The sequence below is a fragment of the Anastrepha ludens genome, chromosome X, assembly GCF_028408465.1.
Source record: "Anastrepha ludens isolate Willacy chromosome X, idAnaLude1.1, whole genome shotgun sequence".
Taxonomy (NCBI): domain Eukaryota; kingdom Metazoa; phylum Arthropoda; class Insecta; order Diptera; family Tephritidae; genus Anastrepha; species Anastrepha ludens.
The window spans coordinates 58,017,426-58,033,124 of record NC_071503.1 but is presented as its reverse complement, the minus strand read 5'-3'; the positions used below and the strand labels follow the sequence as shown (position 1 = coordinate 58,033,124).

Sequence of the window (15,699 nt, the reverse complement as noted above, 5' to 3'; positions counted from 1 at the left end):
AGCGCCTATTGCACTCATCGACCACTCAAGTTAAAGCTCAATACGTCGCACCAATGGGAACGAAACCTGGGACTCCATCTCTATGCTACCCCTGCATCTGCCTGATTGTACCATTACCTAGCAACTTTTACGTGTCAGCGTCGAAGATGACACGGACGCGGGTATCGCTAAATCGACGAACATCACCAATACGATCTCAACAACAGCAATGGCAGATGCAATTGTAGCGACCGCTGCTGGTATCTTCTGCATCCGTGGTGGTGTTTATGTTTAAGCGTACCGTAATGCAGTTGCCCTTAAAGGCCGAGTCCCGACCACAAAACGATTGCTAACGACGCTGAATTTGCCGGTGTCGTTGCCGCTGTTGTCACCAGCTCCGAAGCTGAAGGTAATTCCAATTGTCTTCGATTACGTTGACGCTGACGCCAACGTTGTTGCCGACGTCGGTGCCGATGACGACGTCGCCAACCAAGTTGGCCGTTTCGAGCTGTTGGCAACCTTTTTGTTTATCACATGAAAATTTTTTAACTCATAATAAGCCAATTGCTGGGTTCTTCAACACACACAACATCATTTTTTCCGGCAACCGATTTTTCCTAATTATTTAACTACAACCATACAACAACAATAATAATTAATAAAAATTGTACTATAACTAAATAATATATACGAATAAAATTTAATAAATGAATACAACAAGACAACAACAAATACAAAAGCATAATGCAGCAGCAACAAGAAAAAATAGTAACAGAAAAAAGTAAAACCAAACTAAGCAACTTAACAGAGAATGCAATTTTTTCAAGAAACCTAAATGCAATAGAAAAGTCCACAAACAACAATAGCTTCAAAGCAACATAAAATCATGAAATAACAGCTGTCTAACAGCAACCAAAAATATCAGCAGCGGCAGCAGACTACAGCAAACAGAAAAAATTAATAAATTTTTCCAAATGTACGTGGTAAAACCTAAATAAAAAGCAATTTGAACCCACTCAAACGCATACCGATCTCGAAAAGACCTTTTGATATTCCAAGTGTGAAAAGATATATATGTGGAAAAGATACATAAAACGAAAAACTTGCATGCGTGATACCGGTGCACATAAAACATAGAAATTCTAGAAATATGTATTGGTTAAAGAAAAAATTGTTGAGTTGTTACCCAAAGATGTATTGGAAACTTATTCTGAAATCCTTTAACATTACCAAAAATGTTTAATCATTTGTTTGTAGAAAAAAATGTAACAATTAAATGGTCCGTCACATATGCTCGGCAGTGAAATTAGAACTTTGAATGCACTCAAAGCTTTTCATAAAACATTTTTCACAAAATTTGAATTAAAAAATAATTTTAAAAATAATTTAATTTAAAAAATTAATTAAGAGAAAAGTACTATTTATTAAACTTAAATGAAATAAAATTTCATTTTGAAAAACAAATAATTGATTTTAATAAAAAAGTGTTTAAAGCAAACGAAAGTGTTTATTGAAATCGAATCATTATAATATTGAATGTAACTAATCGTTATATTATTTGCCCTTTCGTTGAATTTCTTTCGTTTTTAATACCTACGTGTATAAACAATATTTGTGTGCACCAAATCATTTGCTTTTAACAACTGGTTTGTCTAATCAAAAGCAGGATTTAAACCTTTAGTTCTACATAATACCATGAAGAAACCAAAATCTCCTTGGGATTTACCACATTATAATTTATACCACAAATTTTTCTAAGGGAAAAACAAATTTCCAAAAAAATTTGGTAAAATTTGAAGTGTAATACGGTATAAATCTCAGGTCCACCTATATCTGTGGAATAAAGTTTTGTAGTGGTAGGTACATATGTGTATACCACACTGATTTCAAAAGGTACTGGACAACTTTAAAATCTCCAGTCTCCAGTACCGAATCACCGAATGTCCCATGATAACAGAGTAGATCTGAAAATTATATATGCACGAGTATATCGCACTCTCTACGCTATTCGACAGTTGACTTTAGAACTTGCAGGCGTGAATTCGTTCTATGTACATGTGAACCATATTTTATATTTATTTATTTTTTGTCCTGAGCAGTTGTCCCGTGATGTAACTAATATGCTTGGTTGATGCATGTCTGCCTAGTTTTTCATGGTTTATGGTACTAGCGGTTGAAATTAAATTGAATAAATTATATTCACTGTATTTTTAAAAGATATATTATTAATGTTTAGCGATCTAGATCATAAGTCCCGCGGATCCGCGACAAGCAAAAAAATCAATCTTAGTATTTGTTCTAAGTAGTTATTTTCAGAACGCGTTATAAAGAAAGACGAAAAGGTCTTTAAAATGTACCTTTTTATTTTTAATTACGTGAGAACTTTTGAGAGTATGCTTTTATAAATTATAAATAACACGGTGTGACAAAAAAAAAAAAATTAAATATACTTTTATGGAGACCTAGCACAACTTGTAGGTATAGTAAAACTAAGAAACATGGTATAGGAGAAATTTCCAATACACCCCCAAAATCTCATTTTATGGCCATAAAACCGTTTTTCAGTAGGTTGATGTGAACAATCACTCCTAACTTCGCCAATTTCCGTCCGATTTCGAATTTGTTTCTTTAGTTCGAAAGAACAAAAACAAGCCTTTTTGACAGTGTGTTGACATTTTTCTGAAATGACAACTGACGAGACTGTAGACGGAAGTATTTGGAATTTTTTTATTTTTTCTCTATTTTTTCAACTTTGACATAATTTTTACGAAATTATCCGATATTGAGGATTTTTTTTAGTACCCTATTGTTATAATAAATTTAATTTTGCGTCAAATGAGCTATATTTGACTGTAATTGAATTAAAATTAAAAGAGTTGTGTGAGTTATAAGATTTTATTTTTTTTTTTACTAATTTGGTATGTAGGTATAGCTTGCGCTAAATGGGAATAAGGACGTGTTTTGATGCGTTATTATAGATACGTAATATTTATTGGAGTGTATATGTATACATAAGAGTACACTGTACTGCATACACCAGAACTGGTTAGAACTTACGAAAATATCTGACATATTATAGCACTTTTTTTTTTCAATAGAAATATGAAAAAGCTCCCAAGTGTACCAAAGTTCACACTGTACATTGATTAACGAAAGAAGTTTGTTATTATAATTTAACCTTATTAAAACGTCAAAGTTTTATTGTTTGTTTCATTGAAATTCAAGAGATATAAATCAAAACGTTGCCAGAGAAGTCGAATTTCTCAATATTCTCCGATGATGTGGCATTATCATAAACCAGATGATTGTTATTTTTGTAAAACGGACGTAAACGGTCATCATTATAAAACTCGAAAGCACATAAAGTATGCTGATGTTGCAACTGCTAAGAACCCCGTAGTCTTGGACGATATGATTGACTCAACTGCAAGTCATGAACTGAAGGAAGTTCAACTCATTGCTGATGATGATCAAACTGATAACAATAAACCTGATGATGAAGACTACACATTGTATCAAATTCCGACTTTCAAGATCTTTCTCGTGATTTACTTCTATCGGGAAGACAATCTGAAACGCTCGCTTCTCGATTTAAACAATGGAATTTAGTTGATGACGACTTAAGATGAATGATGATGATCGAATTTCTTACAGAGAAGTATTCAAAACTGATGAAGAGAATGACAAATGTACCGTACCATACTAAACTCCAAAGGGCCGTTTCCCATGCATTTTTAAATTTGGAACCAGTTCCGCACCGTACCGCACCGTACCATACCGTACAATGCTGTACTGCACAATACTCCAATAAATATTATGTGTTTATAATGACACTTGTTATCATTTTCATGTTTCGAAACGCATACCAAATCTCGTAGTAAAAAAAAAGAAAAAATCTTAAAACCCACACAACTCTATTAATTTTAATTCAATTACAGTCAAATATAGCTCATTCGACGCAAAATTAAATTTACTATAACAGCAGTGTACTAAAAAAAATCCTCAATATCGGATAATATCGTAAAAATTATGTCAAAGTTGAAAAAATAGAGAAAAAATAAAAAAATTCCAAATACTTCCGTCTACAGTCTCGTCAGTTGTCATTTCAGAAAAATTGTCAACACACTGTCAAAAAGGCTTGTTTTTGTTCTTTCGAACTAAAAAAACAAATTCGAAATCGGATGGAAATTGGCGAAGTTAGGAGTGATTGTTCACATCAACCTACTGAAAAACGGTTTTATGGTCATAAAATGAGATTTTGGGGGTGTATTGGAAATTTCTCCTATACCATGTTTCTTAGTTTTACTATACCTACAAGTTGTACTAGGTCTCTATAAAAGTATATTTTCACTGTCGCACAGTGTAATTTAAAATTCCACCCTTTAAACTCGATTTTATTTTATTACACTTATACCTAGCGGTGGAAAGCTTCTAATTACTTTCCTCTATTGCCTCCGTTCGGGCGGCAGTAAGCACAGATGGATAACTTATCGTTACGGTCGTCTTGATCATAGCCGTTGTAAACTTGCCGGGTCTTGGTTTGAGATTGTGGCTGGGCGTCCAAAACAATCTCTCAATCAATCATATTTCTAACTAAAAACTTCTATTGTTAGTGCCACTTTGTTTGGAAATAATAAGAGTATATTTTTTTCAGCTGTAATCGCATGATCTTTTTCTAAATAAGTCGTTGGATTGTTCAAGTAAAGCAAGATGTTAGAAGTTCCGTACTTCATATGGTATTTTTTGAGTTTAAGATCAATAAGAGCTTTAGACTCTTTATCACTGTTCGACTTTATTGCACCTTGTTATCATTTGCCATACACGACAGACATTTTGTGAGTCCCGCATGTTGATCCTGTAAATACTGTGAATTTATGGGATTGGATTCCCTAGTTAATACAAATGAGAGCTTCAAATCTTTTCAACATTACTTGAATCAATTCATGGGCATCATAGGTCCTATTACCGAGAAAATCATACAAAAGCCTTGATTTACTCTGTAACCAATTTTTTGTATTTAAATATTTTAATCTTTTGATTTTTGACTATAGTACTGTAGTTGACTGTAGTTACTATACATATATATATGAGTTATAGTTGAGCAGTTCTCTGATAGGTTTTCTTCACATTCGTTATATAGCGACTGAACTAGAGGGCTTTTTATTATATCAGGTCAGTCCATAAGTTCGTGCGCATTTTACCCATAATTTCACTTTTGTACAATTTCGGCATACAAAAAATTATTCGAGGAATATAACGGAACTATTTATATTTTCCATGATATACTATATTGTGCATTCATCAAGTGATGTTAATCGCGGATAGAAGTACGTGTTGCTCAAAAATAAAATGGAATCTTCGAACGCGTATAAGAGCATATTTTGTATTTTTTTTATAAAAGTGGTAAAAATGCAACAACTGCTACTGCAAAAATAAACACTGTTCACGGATAGGATACTGTGAGTGTAAGGTCTGCGCAAAAGTGGTTTTGAAAATTTCGAAGTGGTAACTGCGACGTGGAGGATGCCCCGCGCGCTGGTCGTCCAGAAGTCTTTAACTTCGACGCCTTCCTCGAACTCGTCGAAGCTGAGCCAAATTTGACAGTCGATATGATAGTTCACCCTAACTTTCCAAACTACAGTCTGATCTCCACCCGAAAAACATTCCTTTTTTCCAAAAGTCCGCCATTTTGTTATTTTTCAAAAAAAATGTCCCATTGTAGCACCTGCCAGAAGGACAAGCCTACAGAATAATAATCAGTATAACTTTTTCTATAAAAAATGAGTATTTGACCAGACGACTACCTTAATGTTAATGTTAAATTTTAGCCTAATGTTATATGCCCTTTTTTGTATTATACCGCCCTATGTCTATACCGCCCCATGTGTATAAAGATACTACTAATATAAGTAGTAGTAGTAGGAATTCTTTATTTGATTAATAAAAAATTATGGTTAACATTTGATTTGATTCATGCATATTTTGATTCATTTAATATTATGTATTAAAGTAAATAAGGAAATAAATAAAAATGTTTGTGACAATACGATGTTGTATGTCACAGCTCTTAAATTAATTAATAATAGAACTCTGCTATAAGAAAATCTCTATAGTGCAAGGCTGAGTATATGAAACTAGTTAGTGTTCTCCAATTTGGGCCATTTAGTATATACATACATATATTACTTCAGCGTCGTTTAGCTTCTCTGCATTTAAGTATCTTTGCTTGATTTTCTTCAGTACAGGGCACATTCCTACGAAGTGATACATATCTTCTTCTTCGTTTGAGTTGCATAGTGTGCAAATTTTTACCGCATTTCCATAAGCTATTGCATTCAGTTTTAACAAACCACATTTTGCTTTAAATTTTGTTGTTATGTCAGCTAGCCGCATATCTTCTCTAAAGTATGATTCTCCTTTTGCGTGATCTAAGTGTTTATATTATATATTCGTGTCGTGCTTGATAATGCTTTTTGCTTTGCCATGTTTAAATTTTGTATTAAATATTTGATGAAAGCTGGGTACAATGATCTTGCCAGTCCGTAGCAGTCAAGCTTTAGGCCGATCTTCATACATAAGTCATTGAGTTGTTTGGGCCAAAATACGTTTTTTCGTAACATGCACTGTGTAAGCTTGCGCGGGAGTCTACTGCTGTTTTATTCATAGATAGTTTTCCAAATGTATTTCATATGTAGTTCTAATGAATATAACTAGCTATTTTCTACGTTAGTTTTTAGCGTCATTGGATAATTCGGGGTGAAGTCAGGTAGTTTGAAAATTATTTTAATAAAAGAAGTTAAGTTTATTTACTTCTTCGAACAGTTTAGTTTAGCTAAGAAATGGCTCCATGTACAATTAATGCTAGATTTTGCTGAATTATTTCTGGCCTGCACATGTTTAGTTAAAGCCATTTTGGATGTGAGAATGACACCAAGATATTTATATTCTGCTACCACTTTTATTTCCTCACCATTGTACCACAATTTTTCTGCCTTGGCTAGTTGACCATCTTTTCTAAAGACCATCATCTCAGATTTCAATAAATTTACTTCCATGTTCATTTATTCCATCAATTAGTAGACCACCTTTCAAACAGTAATGTAGATCATTCAGGTATAATGTGAAGAGCAAAGGTGATAAGGGACAACCTTGTTCCACCCCTGTACCGGTTTCAAAGTAATCTGATACTTCCCTTCCTGTCCAAACTGCTGTTCTCGTATTCGAATATACAAAGTGAAGTCCAAAATAAACATTACTGAGCTAAAATAGCTAAAAACAAGCGCCGACAAACGAGCATCGACTTGATTTTGGACTTCTCCAAACGCGATTTTTTGGCTGGTGGCTCGTATGGGGTCTTCCATTCAGCACTTTGACGCTTAGTTTCAGGTTCATGTTGGAAACACCATGTTTCATCACCAGTTACAATGTTGGAAAGGAACTTCTCGTCTTTTCTCTCCTTCCCTTCGAATGTTGAATTCTGAGCAAGTGTTGGTCCTCAGTTAACTTGTGCGGAATGAAACGAGCACAAAATGCCATAAGTCGAATGTTCTGAAGATATTCAACTCCGATTCCATGAATTTCAACGATGATTTCGGTTAAATTTTATAAATTAACAAACACTTTTGATGGAGTTTTCAGTGATTACTGATTTTGAGCGGCCCCTATGTTCATTGTCATTTATGTCCTCACAACCATATCTGAAACGTGTAAATCACTCATGAAGTCTGGAATGTGATAGACAATAATCGCCATACACTTTTTTGATCAATTCAAATGTTTTGATAAACTTTTTACCGGTTTTAAAACGAAATTGGATATTAGCTCTTTGTTCGAGACTCTTTTTGTACCGATGACACGAACGTACTAACACTTTGGATGCAATAACTTTGCTTCAACTGAACCGAATGTCAGCAAGATTTCATTGGAAGCCAGCTAGAGATGTAACTTCCAACGCACTAACTCATTAAAAAGATGGTGCGATCAAAACGTTTTTATGACGCTAGTCTTGTTTATTTTGGACTTCACCTTGAATATTTTCAATTATATTTGTTATTTGGTTGTATAATCCCATCTGTCAAAGTTTGTAGATTAATGGCCCCCTGGGTACCCTGTCGGAAGCCGCTTTGATATCCACGAAGTATGCTTAAGCTTTTTTGTTTCATTGAACTTTAAATGTACTATAGGTGCAAGACTGTATATGCTATCCACCGTGGAGTAGTTTTTTCTAAAGCCGGGTTGAAATTCAGTGAGCATGTTAATGTTTTCTATCCAGTTTGCAAGTCTTGCATTAATCAATCCCATTTAAACTTTTGCGATACAGTTCATAAAGGATATTCCCCGATAAGTACTTTCTATATTTGCATTAACTTTTTCAAAGATTGGGAAAACTATTGTTTTAAATAATGCTTCGTCGATTCTTGCGCTCTCGAAAATGATGTTGTATACTTTCGTTAGCTCCATGATAAATTCTGTTGAGGCAGCCTTTAGTAGCTCATAAGGTATTCTGTCTTCTCCAGGTGCTTTGGTTATTTTAGCATTTTTAATTATTTGTTGGATCTCGATTATTGTTACATCTTTATCAAGGTCCGTATCTGTATGCAAAGCAGTTGGATAATGATTATCTTTTGTTAACTGAGGTTGATTTAGTAAGATTAATCATAATGATGAGATAAGTCGATTTAACCATGTCTGACCGTCTGCCATTACCCTTTAACCAAAATGCGTTCGTGTTGAAAATGCGCACAAAATGTCAATGACCTGTGATATCTCTCTTAATAACAAAGCATTATTACTCAAGTTTGCCATAAATGATTAATTCAAAAAAACTATACGACACAAATCTCAGTGCGTAACAAAAAAAAAAAACTAAAAATACTTTTATGGAGACCTAGCACAACTTGTAGGTATAGTAAAACTAAGAAAATTGGTATAGGAGAAATTTCCAATACACCCCCAAAATCTCATTTTATGGCCAAAAACAACGTTTTCCAGTAGGTTGATGTGAACAATCACTCCTAACTTCGCCAATTTCCATCCGATTTATAATTTGTTTTTTTTAGTTCGAAAGAACAAAAACAAGCCTTTTTGACAGTGTGTTCATAATTTTATTAAATTAAAAACTGACGAGACTGTAGTTGTAAGTTTTTGGAATTTTTTGTTTTTTTCTCCATTTATTCAACTTGGAAATCATTTTTACGATATTTTCCGATATTTTCCGATATTGAGGATTTTTTTTAGTACACTATTATTATAGTAAATTTAATTTTGCGTCGAATGAGCTATATTTGACTATAATTGAATTAAAATTCATAGAGTTGTGTGAGTTTTAAGATTTTATTTTTTTTTACAAATTTTGTATGCAGGTATAACTAACGCTGAATAGGAACTAGGGCGTGTTTTGATGTGTTATTATAGATACATAATATTTTTGGGAGTATATATGTATGTATACATAAGAGACGGTGTGGTACGGTACTGTACTGCATACAACAGAACTGGTTAGAACTTTCGAAAATATCTGAAAAATCCTGATTGAATCAATATTCTGAAAGAGATTTGTATTATTAATACTATAAAGTAGTTGATTATTATTTGCCACTAATATGCAGCGTAGTTTATAAAACGAAATCCTTTTTCCAAATTTTTGTATGCTGCTATTGTCTCCTCCAGCGTTATAAATTTGCTTCATAGAATTTCTATCATCAACTTTAGCCGACTAGCGAGATTCTGAAATCTTCCTGCAGCATATCGCGTTGTTTAAATTGAAACGCAAGCATCTTGGATGATACAATGTAATGGGAGCAGATAAGTAAATTCGAAATTTGTAGCAACTTTTTGATTTTCATTTTTCAAATTTCGCAGAACAATTGGCTCACGTGAATTGCGGTTCATACTAAAGGTCAAAGGTGGTATACGTAAGCATGCAACAAAAAGTCGTTGTGGACATCAATCACAGTTTCAAACGATGCTTTCAATCCGCGAATAAGCCGTAGATAAAAGAAAATTATATATATATATATAATTGGCGCGTACACCCTTTTTGGGTGTTTGACCGAGCTCCTCCTCGTATTTGTGGTGTACGCCTTGATGTTGTTCCACAAATGGAGGGACCTACAGTTTCAAGCCGACTCCGAACGGCAGATATTTTTGTGGAGCTTTTTCGTGGCAGAAATACACACGGAGGTTTGCCATTGCCTGTCAAGGGGCGACCGCTATTAGAAAAGTGTTTTTCTTAATTTTAGTGTTTTCACCGAAATTAGAACCGACGTTCTCTCCGTGAATTCCGAATCGTAGTCGCGCAGCAACCCATTCGGCTACGGCGGTTGGTTGAGATTATTATGACGCATTTCTTTTTCAATAGAAATATAAAAAAGCTCCCAAGTGTACCTAAGTTCACACTGTACATTGATTAACAAAAGAAGTTTCTGTACTGTACTATAGTGTACCGTACTATACTGTACCGTACCATACTAAACTCCAAAGAGCCGTTTCCAATGCATTTTTAAGCTTAGAACCAGTTCCGTTGTGTACTGCCACGTACCGCACCGTACCATACCGTACAGTTCTGCACTGTACTGTATATCTATACTCCAATAAATATTATGTGTTTATAATGACACTTCATGCTTCGAAATGCGCCCTTATTCCCATTTGGCGTCAGCTATATGTACATACAAAAATAGTAAAAAATAAATAAAATTTAAAAACTCACACAACTCTATGAATTTTAATTCAATTACAGTCAAATATAGCTCATTCGACGCAATTAAGTTTACTATAATAATAGTGTACTAAAAAAATCCTCAATATCGGATAATATCGTAAAAATGATTTCCAAGTTGAATTAATGGAGAAAAAAACAAAAAATTCCAGAAACTTACAACTACAGTCTCGTCAGTTTTTAAATTAAAAATATTATGAACACACTGTCAAAAAGGCTTGTTTTTGTTCTTGCGAACTAAAAAAACAAATTATAAATCGGATGGAAATTGGCGAAGTTAGGAGTGATTGTTCACATCAACTTACAGAAAAACGTTTTTTTGAGATTTTGGGGGTGTATTGGAAATTTCTCCTATACCATTTTTCTTGGTTTTACTATACCTACAAGTTGTGCTAGGTCTCCATAAAAGTATAATATCACTGTCGCACAGTGTTTTGAGAAATAAGTGATGTCACATCTAATTTTTGGTAAATACACGCCTATTTTTTGTACACGTATTGTTCCAGGCTTTATTTAGATCCGTCATAAATATTACTAGATCGTTAGATAAAGAAAAGTCTAAGCTCAGATGTGTGGTATATTTGTATGTAGCTTAATAAGCCTTTTTTTAATTATTTGTTTGTTAAATATGTTATAAATAAACCTTAGAGCCTTAAAAGCAAATCTCATTGTCTACGAGTGTATTTAATTCTCAAAATTAACAGTCAGCCCAAATTAAATGGCACTAAAATGTGCGTGATTATATAGAGTCCGATGCCACCAAATTTAGCAGTTCTTTATTCATTTTTCATTTGAATTTAATGATCTTAGGCTTGTATGTAACAAAGCATGCCCAATATGCGACGTTGCACCCTTTTATTACATAAAATACCTACATATGTGTATAAAGCCTTTGCATTCAATGCCTTTTTCGCTTGCGCGAACCAGCAATTCAAGACGATTTCGGCCATTTAGGTAAACGTTTTATGGGTACTTTAAAAACATTTATAAACTAACTAACTGGGGCTAACTGAACTGAGCTAAGAATAAAATGCCGTAGCAGCATCTTGTTCTTCTTAATTGGCGCGATAACCGCTTACGCGATTTTGGCCGAATTTAACAAAGCGCGCCCGTCGTTTCTTTCACCGGTGCCAATTGGATACACCAAGTGAAGCCAAGTCCTTCTCCACCTGATCTTTCCAACGCAGAGGAGGCCTTCCTCTTCCTCTGCTACCACCAGCTGGTACCGCATCGAATACTTTGAAAGCCGGAGCGTTTGTATCCATTCGGACGACATGACCCAGCCAACGAAGCCGCTAGATCTTTATTCGCTGCGCTATGTCTATGTCGTCGTAAAGCTTATACAGCTCATCGTTCCATCGCCTGCGATATTCGCCGTTGCCAACGTGCAAGGATCCAAAAATCTTCCGCAGAATCTTTCTCTCAAACACTCCAAGCGTCGCTTCATCGGATGTTGTCATCGTCCAAGCTTCTGCGCCATACGTTAGGACGGGCATGATGAGAGCCCTGTAGAATGTTAGTACTGTTCGTCGAGAGAGAATTTACTGCTCAGTTGCCTGCTTAGTCGAAAGGAGCACTTGTTGTACGCACTTATGAAATATTGTGCCTGAGCGATTAAGTTCTACGGCTCGTACGATGCTCTCCAACATCAGGTTAAAGAAGTCACACGACAGCGAGTCACCCGGTCTGAAACCTCGTTTGGTATCAAACGGTTCGGAGAGGTCCTTCCCAATACTGACGATCCTGCTGGTGTTGAGCAACGTCATCTTGCATAGCCGTATTAGTTTTGCGGGGATACAAAATTCAGACACCGCGGCAAACAAGTAACTCCTTTTCGTACTGTCGAATGCAGCTTTGAAATCTACGAAAAGATGGTGTGTGTCGATTCTCCTTTCATGGGTCTTTTCCAAGATTTCGCGTATTGTAAATATTTACGGTACACTTTCCAGGTCAAGAGCCACACTGAAAAGGTTCAACCAGTTGGTTGACGGTGGGCTTCAGCTTTCACACAAAGGCGATATTTAGAAGACTGATCCCCCGGTAATTTGCACATATTGCAGGATCGCCCTTCTTATGGATTGGGCAGAGCACACTTAAATTCCAATTGGCAGGCATGCTTTCATTCGACTATATTTTACATAGAAGCTGAGGCCGCAATGTTTCAATAGCTCAGCCGGCAGTCCGTCGGCGCCCGCGGCTTTTTTAATCTTTAGCCGTGTTATTGCTATGATCACCTCGTCATGGTCGGGTAGCGGAACGACAATTCTGTCACTGTTTAACAGGTTACAGAAGTGTTCTCCCATAATTTAAGATTGCTCTGTACGTCAGTCCCCAGTTCGCCGTCTTTGTTCTTACAGGAAAACGTCCCGGTCTTAAAACCTTCTGTAAGTCGCCGAACTTTCTGGTAGAATTTTCGGGCGTTGTTCCTGTTGGCCAGCATCTCAAGCTCTTTGCACTCTCGTTTCTTCCTCTCTTCCTTTTTTAGCTCTCTGTAGCGATCCCATATGGCGCGCGTTGCGGCCGAGCGCAGTGTGGCTCTATAGGCGGCATCCCTTCTTTCAGCGGCAGCATGATATTCCTTGTCATACCAACTGTTTTTTCGTGCTCGCCGGAATCCCATTTCTTCTTCGGCGGTGGTAGGTAGGGAGCGAAAAATGTTGCTCCATTGCTTGTGCGTGCCGGTTTGTTGGGCAGTACTCTCTGAGAGCAGGAGTGAGAGTCGAGGGGCGAATCTTCTGGCTGTCTATTGTGAGTGCATCTTTTCGATGTTGAACATTCTTTGCGTATGTAGATGTACGTTTTTTGCTGCACAGAGGCGTGTGCGCAGTTTGCCTGCAACAAGGTAATGATCCGAGTCGATGTTGGGTCTTCGGATCGTACCACCGTCGATCAGCCTCTGTCCGTTACCGGATGTTTCGTTGTGCAGGCTGAATTTTCCGACTGTGGGACCAAAAGTTCCCTCCTGGCCCCCCCTGGCTGTCGCCAAGCACGATTTTTATGTCGTGGCGGGGGCAGCGCTCATAGAAGGAATCTTTGGTCGCATCGTCCTTCTCTTTCGTCGGGGCGTGGGCACAAATTAGCGAGATGTTAAAAAACCGCTATTTGATGCGGATTATTGTGAGACGCTCGTCCATCGGAGTGAGCGACTGTACTTGGCGACGAAGTCTCTCTCCCACAACAAATCCGACACCGAATTTGCGCTCCTTTACATGACAGCTGTAGTAGACGTTGCAAGGTACTATAGTTTTCTTGCCTTGCCCCGTCCATCGCATCTCTTGGATGGCAGTGCTGTCAGCCTTTACTCTGACGAGAACATCAACCAGCCGGGCAGTGGCACCTTCCCCATTAAAGGACCGGATGTTTCAGGTGCATGCCCTTAAATCATATTCCTTATTTCGTTTGCAGGGGTCGTCATCGGTACAGGTAGTTCTCATCCGAGGCGTTGTAATTATTTTCATTGGGGAGGATTTTTAAGTGGCGGGTCCCAATCCCAGCGCACAAACAGCTATCCTGGAATGTTTCGCCTTCTCACGTTAGCTCACTCCCGAACGGGTGTTTAGAAGCTACCCAGAGGACACGTGGGCTAATCCCGGACGCTGTGAGCTGCTTGAACCATATGCAGAAGAATCGTCCTGGCCACTTTCAAGTGAATGGCGATCAGTAAGTTTCCCCACTTGCGTGGACTTCACATGGAACCATCCTCCCCGTAGCAGCATCGCCCGATTTAAAACTTGAAATCACTTAGCACTTCACATCGACCTCTCGTCGTATCGGACCCGCTCGAGGGCAAAGGTTTAAAGCATTATTAAAAGCGAAAATCTATATTTTTTATTTTACTTCAAATTTTTATTATTTCCGGAGATAAAAAAGAAACTTTTTTGTTACATATTTCAGAGTACTTCGAGGACTACAACTTTTTTGGCTTTGCCATTTAATAATATTGTACTTCCATATGAAAGGCATTCTGTACGGAAATCTATGCCAATATATTTGGTACTATATAAAAACTTTGGCCTTAAGCTTTGTTTATTGTAGTACTAATGTGATAATGAAACTTTGCAAACTAACATATCTTAGTGAAACTATTGTCCTCTCGGACGCACAATTATGCGGTTTCGTTAAAATATTTTTCCAGTATCGGTATATACTTCACTCGTTTATGGTCTGTACCATTTTACCAAATTTGGAGTCTATGTTAACGAATCCTTCGATATTTTGTACACTCGCGTCTCTAATACTAAGCAAATATTGAATGAACTCAGAATTAATATCATGAACACAGGCTCTCATATTTGTCGGCAAATTTAACTTTTTAACCGTTTGTCATAAATTCGATGTTTTAAGACACGCTTTGATAATGTCGGCTCGAATAACTTTTGCCACGACCGGTAATGTCTGACGAAAATCGCGACCGAACAAAAAAGTTACACCACCAAAAACTCATAGCAGTTTCCCAAAACTCTTAAAGATGGATCGAGAGCTTCTATATGGGAATGGTTACTCATAGTGCACCCGTCCTACATTACAAATTTGTAATGTTCTTTGTTTAAGTTACTTTTTCAAAAAAACTTAAATAAATTAATTCAAATTCGGTTGCCCTAGCCGAATCGGTTGGCCATGGTAAACCTCCGAGTGTATTCCTACCAGGAATACTCCGTTCAAAGTCGGCTTAAAACTGTAGGTCTCTCTGTTTGTGAAACAACATCAAGATGCACGCCACATATAGGAGGAGGAGCTCCGCCAAACACTCAAAAAGGGTGTAAACTCCAATTATATATATATATATATATATACATAACTTTAATTTAACCCTCTAGTGCATAGAAAAGATTTTTTATAATAAAATTATGTTTTGTACTAATTAGAGGCCATAAAACATAAATATAATATTATTTTTATTTGTACGACCCGAATTCGCTCTGTGGCCCTGGAAATTAGCACCCCGCCTCTGGACGGTCTTATGCAGGTAGCTTAAAAAAAAATTACTAAAAATACAATAC

General features: G+C 36.5%; 1 protein-coding gene across 2 annotated transcripts in view; it reads left to right on the top strand.

Moving 5' to 3' along the window:
• The first annotated feature begins 525 nt into the window (after window positions 1-525).
• The window catches only part of LOC128869275 (GATA zinc finger domain-containing protein 10-like), a 146,415-nt gene continuing 131,241 nt past the window's right edge, over window positions 526-15,699 (top strand). For both annotated transcript variants that reach the window (XM_054111811.1, XM_054111812.1), the window contains exon 1: window positions 526-955. The gene's annotated coding sequence lies outside the window, so the exon portion shown is untranslated. The remainder of the gene's footprint in view (window positions 956-15,699) is intronic.